Below are 14,974 nucleotides of genomic sequence, written 5' to 3'. Positions count from 1 at the left end.
AAATGTGGGCAAACTGGGTCATGTCGTGACAGTTTGAGAGTCCCTCAGAGGCCCAACGGCCTCATGGGAGAAGAAACTCCCTCCTTAGTGACCGAGTTTCCAAATGTAGCACAAATTTTAACTGAACTTTGCAGTACATTCGAAAAACAAGAATGTGAATTAATGCGCGTCTGCATCCATTGCAAGGCCGTTGGTGATGCTAATTCTCCAGTCCGGGGCAGGGATGTATTTTAGGAACTGGGACTCAAAGATGGCGCCTGTTTACTTGATTGAAAATTACTCACCTAGCACATGTGCCAAAGATGTTTTCTAGTTTCTGTGTTGTGTGACCGACTGAATATGTGCAGAAAAGTTTTTCTCAAGTCCTCCAAATTAAACAACCAAACAGGTCTTTTGATCATACCCTCCCAGTGTCTCCCCAGGTTGACTGCTTGGAGGTGGGGCCAAAACTTGGAAGAGACTCAGCAGCCAGATGTTTCTCCGTTCTCTCTTTAGTTCTGGTTGATATTGACACTAAAATGAAAATAGCTGGTCCACCTTAAAGGTCAGTCCACCATCAGTGAGCTTGTTCAGGCTAGGCTAATCCATTGTCGCTAACGTCGGGGCTAACCCTCTTCATTTTTCCAGCAGTTGGGGAAACAACAGACGAGATTTTTCTTGGTCTTGAGAAGCTGCAGCATTTATTAACTGACACACCGTAGTCTGTACTGTACATTAACTGCCAGAATGACAACACACTGCTAATCTTTTTCTCTGCTCCACTCGCAATCACCGTCACTTTTCTGCCGTTCATTCTCTTACGCTCGCTCAACCACACACTTGCTACACACACACATTACGCACTGCTCTATTCCTTAAAGCAGCTGTGCTACTCTTATAGCTGTACCTTTCATGTAGAAGTCATTCGAAGAATGATGAGAGGATTCTGAGGATTCTGGGATTTGATGCACTAGTCGATGTCTTACACATTTCCACGATAACTGGGGTGTTATCGTGCTTGCACAGTGTGAGAGTGAAAATCATTAGTAGCCCATTGATATTAAAAATTGCGTGAAATTTTAGCAGCAGTGCTCATAATTCTGCAGCATGAATATAGGGGAACACCAGAACGACACACAAGAGCGTTGGCGTCCCTCTTGGCAGTAATCGACAAGACGGCGTCTTCTGTCCGTGCTTTCCAAAGCTATTACAAATCACCGTTTAAAAATGATGATGTGTTATAAAGTGACAGCGCTGTGGTTAAGGTCCAGTTAGGTTTAGACACAAAAAACACTTGGTTAGGGTTAGGGAAAGATCATGGTTTCTCAACCCAACCGGTCAAGGCAAATGGCCGCCCACCTAAAGCCCGGTCCTGCTTGAGGTTTCTTCCTGTTAAAGGGGAGTTTTTCCTTGCCGCTGTTGCCAAGTGCTTGCTCATGGGGGAATTGCTGGGTCTCTCTAAATTAAAGAGTGTGCTCTGTGTGAAAAGTGCCCTGAGATGACTTTTGTTGTGATTTGGCGCTATATAAATAAAATTGAATTGAACTGAATGGTTTGAGTTAAAATGATCGCTTTGTTAAGGTTAGAGAAACACGTAGTGTGGGTTAAAGTTAGGTGACTTTTGTCATCATGGCAACAATAATAACCGCGGGGGTTAAGGTTAGGGGATGATCGTAGTTACGTTCTTTAAAAAACTGTCCCAACTCGAGGTTGGAAACGGAAAATGAGCAGCGGCTTCCTGTTGCAAAGTCCCCTGTTTGGGTTAAGTCATCCGCCCAACCCGCCACCCCCAAATGAGGAAATTTGTCAACTTATATAGACGTCATCTGAACTACACCACCTCTCTGTCATAATTTCTACGGCCGCTAAATGGCATCTGCCACTTAAACGTAACTATAGGTCATTTTTGGATGACTGACATTACAACCTATGGACTGATTATATTGTTTTTCTTGGGAGGACAGTCTTGTTTTTCTCGCTGGTCCACCCACGTGTTCTTGCTCAGACTAGACTTCACATTGAGATTACACCACAGACTTTAAAGGATGTGGCTAGCGAGCCATTTCTAAAGCTAACATGACCATAATCTTTCGTGGCAAAGGATGTCATATGACACCCAACTGTGTGGCTCATTGACATGTTTTTAATAGTCTTTGGATGACAATGGAGGTAATAAGATATAGTGACTGTGGATACACACACAATACTTGTAACTAGATCAGTTCATTGTTGGTTTGGCTCTGCTCATGAGATTTGTTGACACTAAGAAAAATATTGAAAATTGCCAGCCATTATGCTTTAAAACCACTTTTCTATTCCCTGGGAAAGTTTTACAAATATAAAGCCTTCATCGATTAAAAACTCATTATACAAAGAGAAACAATTGGCTTTGTCTGCAGTCGGAGGTGTCCCATCAACAGTTCCTCAGCTGAGTGTAAAAACTTCTTTTGTGATTAAATTTCCTGTGTTTCCTCTTCATGCACAAATTGAAAATTGAAAATTCTCATAAAAAAAAAAACAAAAAAAAATTCTCATAAAAACAGGTGGATGGAAACACACTCAGTGTCCTTTTGTGGGCCTGACTAAAGCGAAGTAAGATACAGTAAAAAAACATGTTAAATATGACCATTTCTGCTTTATTCTAATTGAGGTCATATTGAGATCAGATCTCGTCAAGCAAACACAGCACAGTTGGAAAAAATCTAATCAAAAATTGAGATGATAGGATCATTCCTTGGAAAAGCAGCTCACCCTCACCCACATCTGAGAAATTTAAACTCTCAAACGGCACCGACTGGAGTTTTGCTGGTTGTGAAACTCAGTAAACCACACATGTGCAGTCCTCATTCACACATTCCTAGAATTAAAGGTTTGGTTCACCCAAATTACAAAAACAACAAATATATTTCTACATTTCTGTCTAGTGGTATGTAACCATGCAAACATAGTTTGGGTTTTATGTTCCCACGTTCTGACTTATCTGTCACTGATATTTTTGCCTTCACCACAATTTAATGTAGGTAAGTAAAGCACTGAAATAGGGCACATAAAACATTCAACTGAGTCTGGATAAATGAAAGAAGACACTGTTAACAGTTTCTATAGCAACTATTTTCCCAATGAAAACTGTCAACTGTAGATTAACCAGTTCAAATAAAGCATTGTTCTTGGAAAGAGACGTTTTTGTTGTAAAGTGGTGATTTTTTTAATGCTGTGAGCACATATATTATACATTTTGATATAAATTTACAATATACCATGAAGCAAAGTGAGAAGTGAGTGAATCAGGTCTGTTTGGGTGAACCAGCCCTTTAAAATTACCTTCAGGATATCAGTTTTTAATTACTTTGAACCTTAAATAAAAGGTATAAATAAATGAAATAACCTTCAGAATTCTTTCATTTTTAATGTTTGTATATTTATATAATAACTTTCAGCTGCAATATTGTGTTTTATCATGTAAAAATTACTTGTTTACATTTTGTTTTTTCTGGATCTGTCTGTAAAATTGGCTTTAATCAATCAATCAATCACTGACAGGCTCTCAGATTCAAGCTAATATCCCTCTGCAGAAGTCTGCTCCTCTGATGTTAATAAGCTCTTGAGCTCTTATGCAGCTGATGATGTTAAAATAATGCAATAAACACTGATTTTTTTTCCCTTCGTGAGCCGTGTCTGTTTTTTGCAAATATGTTTTGGTGAAATATGATCTAATTGCTCTTGATGTCATATAAACGGCTCACATCCAGCGATCAGCCTGATGGACGGTATTATATGCCAAACACTAACTAGAATATACATAATATGATGTGGTTAGTGAGAAAAAACTGCTCAGACATCAGTATTTTGTCCATTTTCGGTAAATAATTCTGGTTAAGGCTCATGTAAGTTATTGCGGTTCAAGGCAGAATAATGTTTTAGTGGTTTGGATTAGTTTTTAATTAAAAAAAAAAAAAATCTTAAGTTTCATGCACAGATGTTTTCTTTGACTCTCCTCAAGCTCAGATTAAAGACACTTAAATGATTGTCACTGGGGAGCTTTACCAGACCATTTACTTTTACTACAGCCACTCCACAACTGTTTTTTTCCAGTTGTCTCTCACTTTCTAGTCCTCCTCATTATCTCCACACAGGAAATTCTCCAGTGGAAAAAGTCTCCTCAATGGCAGAAGCTGCTCTCTTCTGCTCATCTCTGTCCATTGATAAGTAATTATCGTCTCCGTTGAACGTCTGCTCTCTGGTCTCTTTGGTCATCTGTGTCTCAAAGCTCCAGAAATTGTCCTTTAACTCCCGTAATTCTGCCCGTCCTCAGCCAATAAAGATAAGAGCAGGACGGCTGGAATGTGGAGCGGAAAGGTGACAGTGACGGGCTGAAGGGACGTAAACTCACATAAACACTTTCTGTAACTACCTTTTACCCTTTTTTTGTTTGTTTGTCAAGTCATTTGTGCACTGTATTTAACCAGCTGTGAAATAAGTACACTTACTCAATTATTATACCTAAAGACATATTCGAGGTACTTCACTTATTTTCATTTCTTACCACTTTGTACTTCTACTCCACTACAGTTCGGAGGCAAATATTGTACTTTTTACTACATTTATTTGACAGTTATAGTTTCTACTTATAAATTCAAATTTAATGTATGATAAGCTTATAAAATATGATCTATAATCTACCCAACAGTATTTAAAATACTAAAAACAAGCTCTACATTGACAAACCACTGCAGTAAAATCCTACTCACAGGCCTTTTTCCTGCATTAAATACTTTTACTTTTATACTTTAAGTGTATTTTGCTAATGATACTTGCATACTTTTACTTAAGTAGCATTTTTGATACAGGACTTTTACTTTGGAGTATTTTTATTGTATTGTATTGCTACTTTTACTTGAGTAAACAATCTGAATAGTTCCTCCACCACTGATTTTAACAGTAATGATCGGGAATGTTTTATATAAATTAATGTCAGTTGTACTTAGACTGTTATATCTCAACCTATAAACAGTTCATGGTAGCTTGTCAAGTCATTTTTATATCACAAATTACAAATTTATCTCAGGAAGCTTTACAGTTTGTACAGCAATACAACATCCTCTGTCCTTAGACTCTTGATTCAAATGAGGAAAAACTCCCCAAAAACCCACTAACGGGGGAAAAAATGCAGCAACAGATGCAGCAACAGAGGAGGGATCACTATTTGGCAGGTCTTTCCTGGGAAGAAAATGTCCTTTACTGCACAGAAAGTGTCTTACTTTGTCAGCAGTGGCAGAAATAAAAGAATTGAATACTTAAATATCATCAACAGAAAATCAAAGAGAAAAGACAACATGCTGTTTGACTGACAGGTGATTTTTGGGAAAGTGACGCTGAGAAACAAAGTTCCAGTCAAACCTCATCACATAGGGCTGCAACTAACAAATATTTTCATTATCAATGAATCTGCTGAAGCTACTTTTTTTAAATTAATCAATCAGTCGTACATCAGAATTTCCTAATGAAAATCCTTATATTTGAAGAACTGGAACCGGAGAATGTTTGATGTTTTTTTAATTTTCTGACAATTAACAAATTCATTAACGGACTGATTGTTTCAACTCTACAAAAACAGATCTCCACTCTTACCATGTCAAGATGATCATTTAAGAAGAAGAAGAAACAGTAACGGTCTGATTGATGTTTTGGCCTTATGGTTTCATTTTTTACTGTATTGAGCCAGAATTTGCCTCTTTTTTAAGCATATTATTAGTTAACAAAATGGTAAAATGTCTAATTATTAAGTCATACATCAAGTTAAAGTCAAAGTGCCAGTTACAAGTCAAATGTGAGGATTTGCTTGCTTTACTATGAATTACAATATACAAAATATCTCCAATTTAAATCCTTTTTGGGTTTTTGTATATTTGTTCAAAGAAAATAAATGAAGAATTTTAACTTTAACTTGACTTGTGAGCACAAAGAGGAAAATAAGGAGCATTTGTTCATTGCTAATAAAAGAATAAATGATCAAATAATGAATTGAAATAAATAATAATAGGTATTGAATAATGAAAAGATTAATGCTGCAACTATTGTTTTCATTATCATTTCATCTGTGTATGATTCTCTTGTTTAATTGATTAGTTGTTTGGTCTATAGACCAAAGGTCAGAAAATGTTGACAACAACAGATCACTGTTTCCCAAAAGCCCAAAACGCAACATAAAGACTGTTTGTCCCGACCAACAGTCCACAACACAAAGATATTCAGTTTACTGTCACAGAAGACTGAAGAAACCTGAAAATATTCACATTTTAGAAGCTGGAACCAGATCATTTTTGCATTTTTTCTTAAGAAATTACTCAGTTATCAAAATAGTTGACAATCAATTATCTCTAAATGACAGTGATCTGTTGTTGCAGATGATTATTTATAAAGTATGAGTTGCTCCAGCAGAACACATGTCGGTTACATGCTGCACTTATCCACGCTGGTCCTTATTTTATACTTACAATGATCAGAACCATTAAACCAAGCCTCCCCCTCCAGACACACATGCACACACATGCACACACACGCACACACACACACACACTTACACGCACACACACACACACATCCAGGTCCTGAGCTCTGGGCTTGTGGACCACCGGCAGGTCGGCTCTAATGATTTCACAGCAGCAGATTTAACAGAGGGTGGCTGCTCTGTGTCAGACGACCCCAGAGGGTTTAGAGAGGCTGACAGTCAAAATATCAGCATAAAAGCTTGACCCTGAGAAATCTAGAGGTGGAGACGGTTCAGGGACCAACTTCTCTGAAAGCATTTTAACACTTAAGAGGCTGCAGTACTCCACTGACTATTTAACAGAGAGGGAAATCAGTTTCATAGCATGAATGAGTTCCTGTCAGACGAACAGCATTGTGAGACAGTGAGTTTTATGTAGTTTAATGAGCTTATATGAACATACGTATATGCAGATTTTTAAACCATGAACATTGCTATTAATCAATATTGTTCCCTTTTCAAGTTTAATTTAATATTCCTGATCTTATTGACTTATTTGTTTGGTTAAATCTTACTGTTTTAGTTGCTCATTTTCAATGTTAAATCAGTTTCTTTCCTACTGAATTCCAAGAACATCTTATTTTTTATCTTATATTTTCTTTTTTCTTTTATTTTCTATTTCTTTTCTTAATATTTTCGACAGTTGCAGAACGAGGTCAGTTGAATTATTGTAAGGGCCTTTGGATAAACATTCCCATCAAATGACTGATGTTTTTTTTCTTCATTAATTTATATGAAAGACTTAAATCAGCATCCAGACGATGCTAATTTAATACAATATCTCAATGCTCTCATTCTTACAAAATGTTGAAACCCACATTTAAATTCTACTGTATATCCCAAAGTTTGCAAAGATGTGTATAAAATTATGAGCAAATCATCTGCAGTATTTGTTGGTGCAGCCATAAAAACACTAAATATTTCTCACAGTAAAAAAAACCATCATGTATTAAAGTACACAAAAAGCTGATATAGAACATACACGCTGATCTTGTAATACAATTATGGAAACATTTTTTGGGATTTCTCAATAACAAAGTATCCTGGTTTTAGAGAAGGTTGTCTCTCTTAATGTTCCCTCACGTAGTCTACATGTCTGAAATAAAGTGAATTCAACTAAATAAAATAAAGGAGGATTTATGAGGAAGCTAAGTGTCCTCACGGTTATTAAATTCATAAAGTAGGACATCTTTTAATCCTTTAATCATCATAAAAATATAAAGAAATGCATCAGACGGAGCTGTTGTGTGTAGTAACACTGTAGTGGTGTTGAGGTCATTGTGCTTGCTAACATAATTGCCCCACAGGCTCTTAATGGCGGAGACAGCTAGTTAAAGTCCCTGCTTGTCCATTCATACTCCGCTCTCTCCACGTCGTTCTCCCACTCATTAAAAACAGTGAATGGGCCACAGATGTGGAGTCGCCCATTAGTTTCACCTGGATGGAGCTTTGGGAGAGGTGAGGCTAGGAAGTGAAGTTAAACACTAGGGTGAGGGTTTCGTTTCCCCAACGGGGCCACCCAAGCTAAAAAATGTCTGCTGTAAGGCTGGTTGGAGACGTGTTGGTCCACTGACAGATGTGATGTTACCTGCTGCACAGTATAGAGACAAGAGAGCTCAAGATGCCCTCAAAGACAGGCTTGAGGGAATTTTTACGACATACTAAAATAATTACTTGAATCTGGAGCATCCGCTGGTTCTGTTTCCAAAGTCTTGCATCAATCTTTGGCTGACAAACTGATCCTCTAAACGTGGTTCTGCTTACAGGATCAATATGAAGAGCATCGTCTTCAGTCCTAATCCTCAGCGGAGGTTATTCATTGTTTTAACAGGTTTTTTGGCCAAAGAACCACAAATCCTTAAAGAAAGTAGTTACTGGATGTTGGTAAAGTCATTTTATCCATACCAAAGTTTATACACTATACAGCCCTCCCGTCCAAATACCTCTTTTGGTCTGGGTCTGTTTTTCGTGGTTTGTTCCTCCGACTTTGTGGCAACAGTTTGTGTTTGAACCTTTCCTTTTTCAACGTGACAATGCCCCCCCCTGCACAAAGCCAGCTCTGTAAAGAAATGTTTTTCCCAAATTGGTGTGAAAGAACTGGACTGGCACAGAGTCCTGACCCCCACCTCATCCAAAACCTTTGGTATGAGTTGAACGCCGACCGTGAGCCAGGCCTTTATTTCCCTACATCGGTGTTGGACCTCGCTAATGCTGTCGTGGCTGAAAAGCAGCAAATCTCTGCAGCCAGGATCTAAAACCTGATGGAAAGCCTGAAACCAGAAGAGCGGAGGCTGTTATAGCAGCAGACTAATGCTCGTGGCTGTAATGTCCGGGTGTCCACATACCTTTAGGCATGTGATGTATATTGAAGGAAGACACAAAATCACAATACGTCTTAAAGATACACTACCAGATTTTGTTTTAAATAGTCCCATACACCCATACAACTGAATGCCAAAACATCCTCGAACCTCACTGCTGAACCTGCATTAATCATTCAACATTTTTGATATCAATCAAATGAGTCTCTGTAATGCTGAAAGGTTATTCATAGTGACACACTCACAAAGAATTATCTCCAACTTACTACATCAGCTTTTTGGAACTTTTTAGCTTCTTATTGCTTTTACGGCACATTTACTGTTTGGTTCAGTCTTAGCACTCTCATCAATCTTGTTTCCAGGCAGCTGTTTTCAGCCCAAAAAAGGCTTTGATAAACCCACTGTGCTCTACCTGCCAGGCACCAAACAGCAATCAGACAAACTTAGCAGGTGAAGAAAACATTTTGCAGCTAAAGAGACAGGTTTCTTCCTCTAAAGATGATGGAATCCAAACTAGTAGTAAAGGGTGAGTGAATATTGGACTTTCAATTATCAGGTGAACACAAACACGATTCATGCCTGATACGTAAACTAATACATTAACCTTATAAGCCAGTGACATGGCTGTGGATGTGTTCCTGCCCCCTAGTGGCCAAAAAGGGATTCAAACAGCTTTAACATTTTGAAAATCAACATGGTTTACAGTCATGGATTTAGTTCTTTTTCATAATAAAGAAGTATGAATCTTCTGTTAGATCAAGTGAGAATATTGAATATTGATTATTTACTAATGACTCCATTAGAGAGTGTATCTTTAAAGCATCCATAATCAGTATTTTTAAACTAATGAATCAAATGGCGGGGTAATGTTTTGGTCGTGGCTCGTAGTGATGATAGAGAATTATCAGCGACTCTGCGGCTCCCCTCGGCCTTTACAGAGTTTTATAGCGAGTGTCAGCTCATTGTTTAGCTGTGCAGCTCCAAATGTTCTGTTTTGGTTCACTCTCAGTGCTCACATAGCATCGTTTTTGGCCAGACAAATATTTAGCTGATGCGTTTAGCGGCTAAATAGCCAGATATTTTCCTTCAGGAGTTGGATGATAACGTTGCTCCGTAACTGCTGGATGTGGAAAATAAGCAACTGTTTGCTAACAAGTTCAACATATCAACTTCATTGGTGGTGATATGTCAGTGTTGTGTTCACAACTTGTTTCTGCTGCCCCATTTAAATAGGATTTAAGAGAGTTAAATAAAATAGTAACTACAAATAACAGTGTAGAATAAGACAGATAAAAGAAGAGAATTAAAATTGCAGTGCAGTGTGATATATAAACAAGTCCCAAACTTGATTTAATAAATTTAATCAAATCTTGTTTTCCTACCAGGACATGATTACACAAAAGAAATACAAAAGATTAGAGTGCAGTGGAGTGTAACTGGATGTGGATGATGCATTAACAAGAATGTTCATAACCTCAGTGAAGGTTTAATTTTCTGTCAAAGTGGTTTTATGAATTAAAAATAGCTTAAATTACTCATGAGCTAATTTCAACCTTCACCTGTCAGTTTATTAATGTGAACATGCGATGAAAAATCTCTCTTATTGTCTTATTGCTGTCACATAATCCCTTAACAGTAGAGAACTGGTCATGTAAAAAGTCTCAAACAGGTTAGTTCTGGGGCTTAAAGGAACATATTTGTTTCGAGTCAGTCGAGCTTAGTCAGTCAGATTTCTTTCCGTTTGTGTGAGCCGTGTTGGAACTCCCTCCTATCTTTAAAGACCCTTAAAATAGCCTCGCAGCTCAGTGTCCCTGCCAGCATCAGGCCTCATGATAGAGTCAGATCAGCCTCTGGAATGCAGTGACAAGCTCTCAGACTCAGATTGGATGCTTATCACAGCAACGTGAGCTCTGATTGGATGCTTATCATAACTATATCCTGTTGTTGGCTGATGACCTTTACAGTATCAGGCATGGGATGCCATCGCGGGGCGAGGCGGCAGCGACTGGACTTTCCCTGACATTTTCCTCACAAGGTTTCTCACACCTTTAGTCTCCTTCTGCAGACCTGCCTGCTGTGCACTGAAAGATAATATCAAGTGTGAAGAAAAGGCTTTGCAGCTGCATCACATCACGGACATTTGACTGGAGATTTGTATGCAAATTACAGAAAAATAGGAAGTGATCGGTTGCAGCTAAAATATTAAAATGTATTTTCCTATATTTGCTGAGGACGTGTCAGAGATTTGAAACAAGCCTGCTTTATAAGTCCTCTATGGCTGCAACTACTTGATTATTTTCTTCATCGATTAATCCGTCAATCAGAGTGTCAATTAATAGGTTAGTTGTTTGGTCTTTAAAATGTCTGTGTGGTCTTTAAAATTGTGAAAAAAGCCCAAGATGCAACCCTAAAATGTTTTGTTCTGTCCAACAGTCCACAGCTTAAAAAGATATTCAGGTTAATGTCATAGAGGACTAAATAAATTAAAACATACTCACATTTAAGAAGCTGGAAAAAGAGAATTTTAACATTCTTTCTTTAAAATAAATGACTCAAAACAATTAACAGATTATCAAAATAGTTGATGAATTTTCTGCAGATTGACTAATCAATTGCAACTCTAAAGTCCTCACTATGTTGTGCTTTCGGTCTAGAAAAATGTATAATTGATTGATGCAAGATGATCTTAATGACGAAATGGATGGCATATTTCATTTTCTTCTACGCAATTGTTGTGGAGGTTATTTAAGCTCTTTATTATCTTCCCTCTATGTACCTGAGGGCTGATATTTTTTCCACAATATGGCACCTAAATAAACATCTTTCATTTGTCACTAGCATGGTTAGCTGTTTACATCTGCTCTCAAATACACTTACAAATACACTGGTTGAAAGCAACAGATATAAACACCTTTTTATGAAACATGCAAAACATAGGCATGGATCCAGGAGAAGTGGATTATGCTCCAGGACTGATTAATGGAGTTCATAGCTTTAAGCTCAATTAATATTGGGCCACTCGGGGGATAAAGAACTCCAAAACAAAGCGACAGACACACAATCTGAACAAATTATCACATTATAAAGTTGTTATCGCCTATCAACACATTTAGCAGATGCAGAGCAAAACTATCTTTCATTTGGGGTTATGTTTTTAGCCACCTAGTGAATGTAGGTCCAATATTCATTCTGCTTTTTTCTCTGGTTTGGTTTTCATCAACTCCTGAGAAAAACATCTGGCTCTTTAGCTGCAAGATGTTCCACTTTCTTGACCAGCTATTCGCTAATTTCGTCTACTGTTTGGGGTAATCAGAGCTTGTTTGCTGAAAACAGCTGCCTGCTGCTTCTGGAAACATAGTTGATGAGAAAACAGACACTGAACCACACGGCACATGTGGATTAAACCAAAACAATCATCTAAGAGAGACTAAAAAGCTCTGTAGAGTCATTTTCTGTGGGTTCATTCATTGCAGTCATTTTATTCATTGTTTAAATGAAAAATAATGATTCCTAACACTTTAAAGATTGGACAGTCACTATGGTAGTAACAGATCTACTCACCAGGCTGAACTGAAATGCACGTCGAGTTATAGCATGGTATGTGTTCATTAACCTTACAGAGATAAGTAACGCTCACGTTGTACTCGCAAGTCAACACTTTCTGGATTTCTTCAAATTCTCTTTTGTCCTGCAGAAAAGAATCTGAGTGATGTCAGCACTTACTTTCTTTGTGTGTACTTTATGTATGTGCACGTGTGTGTAGCTACCAGGAATATGCAGCATTGCCTGACTGTAAGAGTGACCCGTGTTTATTTTATAAAAACCTGTGTTGTGTTTATTATCGTCCGATTGGTTGAGCCTCTTCTTACAGACAAACTGCCTCTACGGTGACATTAATTAAATCCGACCTCTGTGTGCTGTTTGTCTGTTTCTGCGGCTTTGTCATGACATTTGTCTGTGAAGGTCCTCCGTCCTCCAGGTGAAGGAATTTTCAGTTGTATTACGTCAAAGTATCTTGCTGTGCAGGCATGAAGACAACTGAGTTACACTCATGTGCAAGGATTCTACATTAGAGACTTTACATTTTAGGAAAACACAATGATGCCCAGAGCATATACTGCTAATGCAGCATTTTCTGTGACATTCAGTACAAGTAAAGGTTTTGAGGTTGGAGTCGAGCTCCAGCAGAGCTTCAAAGCTTTGAGGAGAGTGATAGCACCAGCACAAAAGCTGTGTATTGACATATTTTGGCAAAACCTACTGAGGATACAAATTGACAGCGGAGAAGTGGATTATCCTGGAAATCAGGCTAACTATCATGAAATAAAGGTGAATGCATTCTTAGCTCTCTATGAAAACTACAAACTGTTTGATCTTTGAAAGATATAGAATTTGGGTGGAGTACCTTTTTTAAAATTTTCTTTTTTGTCTTTTTTGGGAGGAGACGCTTTATGCTTTTATTAGATAGCAACAGGTGAAGGATGACAGGAAATGAGGAGAGAGAGAGAGATGAGGTGCAACATGCACCCGAACCCGACGATCCGACATTCACACCCACTTCACGCAGTGATTGGCCAGCTGTGCAGAGGAGTCAGGGTTTTAACTTCTCTCTCTAGCTCTCCTTTTTCATTCATGACACAACTATGTACTTTATGTCACTTCTTTAGTGAAAAAGCAAGTGCTATGACTTTTGTGACTTTTTGTGCTATGACTGCCATCCAGGAGACACTGAAAAACAAAGAGTTCCCTCTGTCAGCTTGTCCTGAAGCTCTGCCCGAACACACACACACCAGGGCTTCAGGACAGACATCAAACAATCTGGCTCAACTAAATCATTTCAAAACAAAAAGAAAATTATGTCAAATATCGGAACGAAACTACCAAATCACACAGTAAATTAGAATTCTATTTAACCTTAAACAGAGAGTATGTGGTGGCAGAGTACCTGACATAAAACTCAAGAAAACATTGACAATGTACAGACTGAGTTGACACAGCCCGGCCATAGAAACAGGCCGTCACAGGCAGAACAGGCTATTCAGGGAGGCCAGGCTGTATTCACTTTGTCATAAAAGAGTGGTTGAGACAGAATCTCACTTCCTATTATACTGTGAGAAATATAAGGATTTGAGAGGGGTTTTCTTTGAAAAAATAAATAATACGTATCCTGAGTTTATCCATCTCACTCGATCCTCAGAAACTACTCTTACATATCTATGTGGGAAGAAAAGCCAGTGTGCAGTCTACAAAATATGAGGACTGCTGTCATAAGAGAAACAAGCTCTGAGTGATCACATCTGTAAAAGTATTACAGCTGTTATTCTATCTACGGGACAACTTTTCTGTCCTGTATGGTCATGAGTTGAATTGAGTGTAATTGTTATTTAATGCCTTTTATTATATTGTGTTTGATATGATTGTTGATACTTGCATATTATTGTATATTTATTGCTAATCATCCGTCAGTGTTAATAATTTTCTGTACTGCTTTGGCAATACAGGTTTCTGATCTGTCATGCCAATAAAGCTTATTTGAATTTGAAAATATCCACAGTTAGCCTCACATTTAAACAATACCCCCGTGCCCCTTCCTTCTCTATGGCGATCCGCTTTACGCTTCACCTTGGAGTGTTGCCGTTTGCAACAACTATAAACACATTTGATTTCTGACGTGGTCGGAAATAAACCAGTTCAGATCGACCAGAGAGCGCCCCTTACGTGGCTTGTGTCACAACCGGTGCGTCACCAGGGCGTGCCACTTTTGTATTTTCTTAAAAGGACAACGATTCTCAAAATTGTCACCAAAACACACATTAAATGAGAAGCAAAATTACCAATTGAGGTCTGAACTTCTGGAGAAATTGTGATGATGTGTTTTTGCTGGCTCTCATTTCAGCCACTTCACTACACTCTTGAGTTTTCTAGTGGCCATTAAAGGAACTACGGCTTAAGGCACTTCACCAGCTTTTACAATCCAGCCGTGTCGACTGCCATTTGATTATAATGTTAAAAGGGAATTTGGAAACTTGATTTACTATAAACTTGTCACCCATACAAGGACATGTGAATGCAGGTATCAGCCATAGTGGCTGATGCTGCTCCTGCCAACTACTTTCTGTTTATTCCT

Source organism: Thunnus maccoyii, chromosome 13, assembly GCF_910596095.1.
Source record: "Thunnus maccoyii chromosome 13, fThuMac1.1, whole genome shotgun sequence".
Lineage (NCBI taxonomy): Eukaryota > Metazoa > Chordata > Actinopteri > Scombriformes > Scombridae > Thunnus > Thunnus maccoyii.
This window is presented reverse-complemented; position numbering follows the sequence as displayed.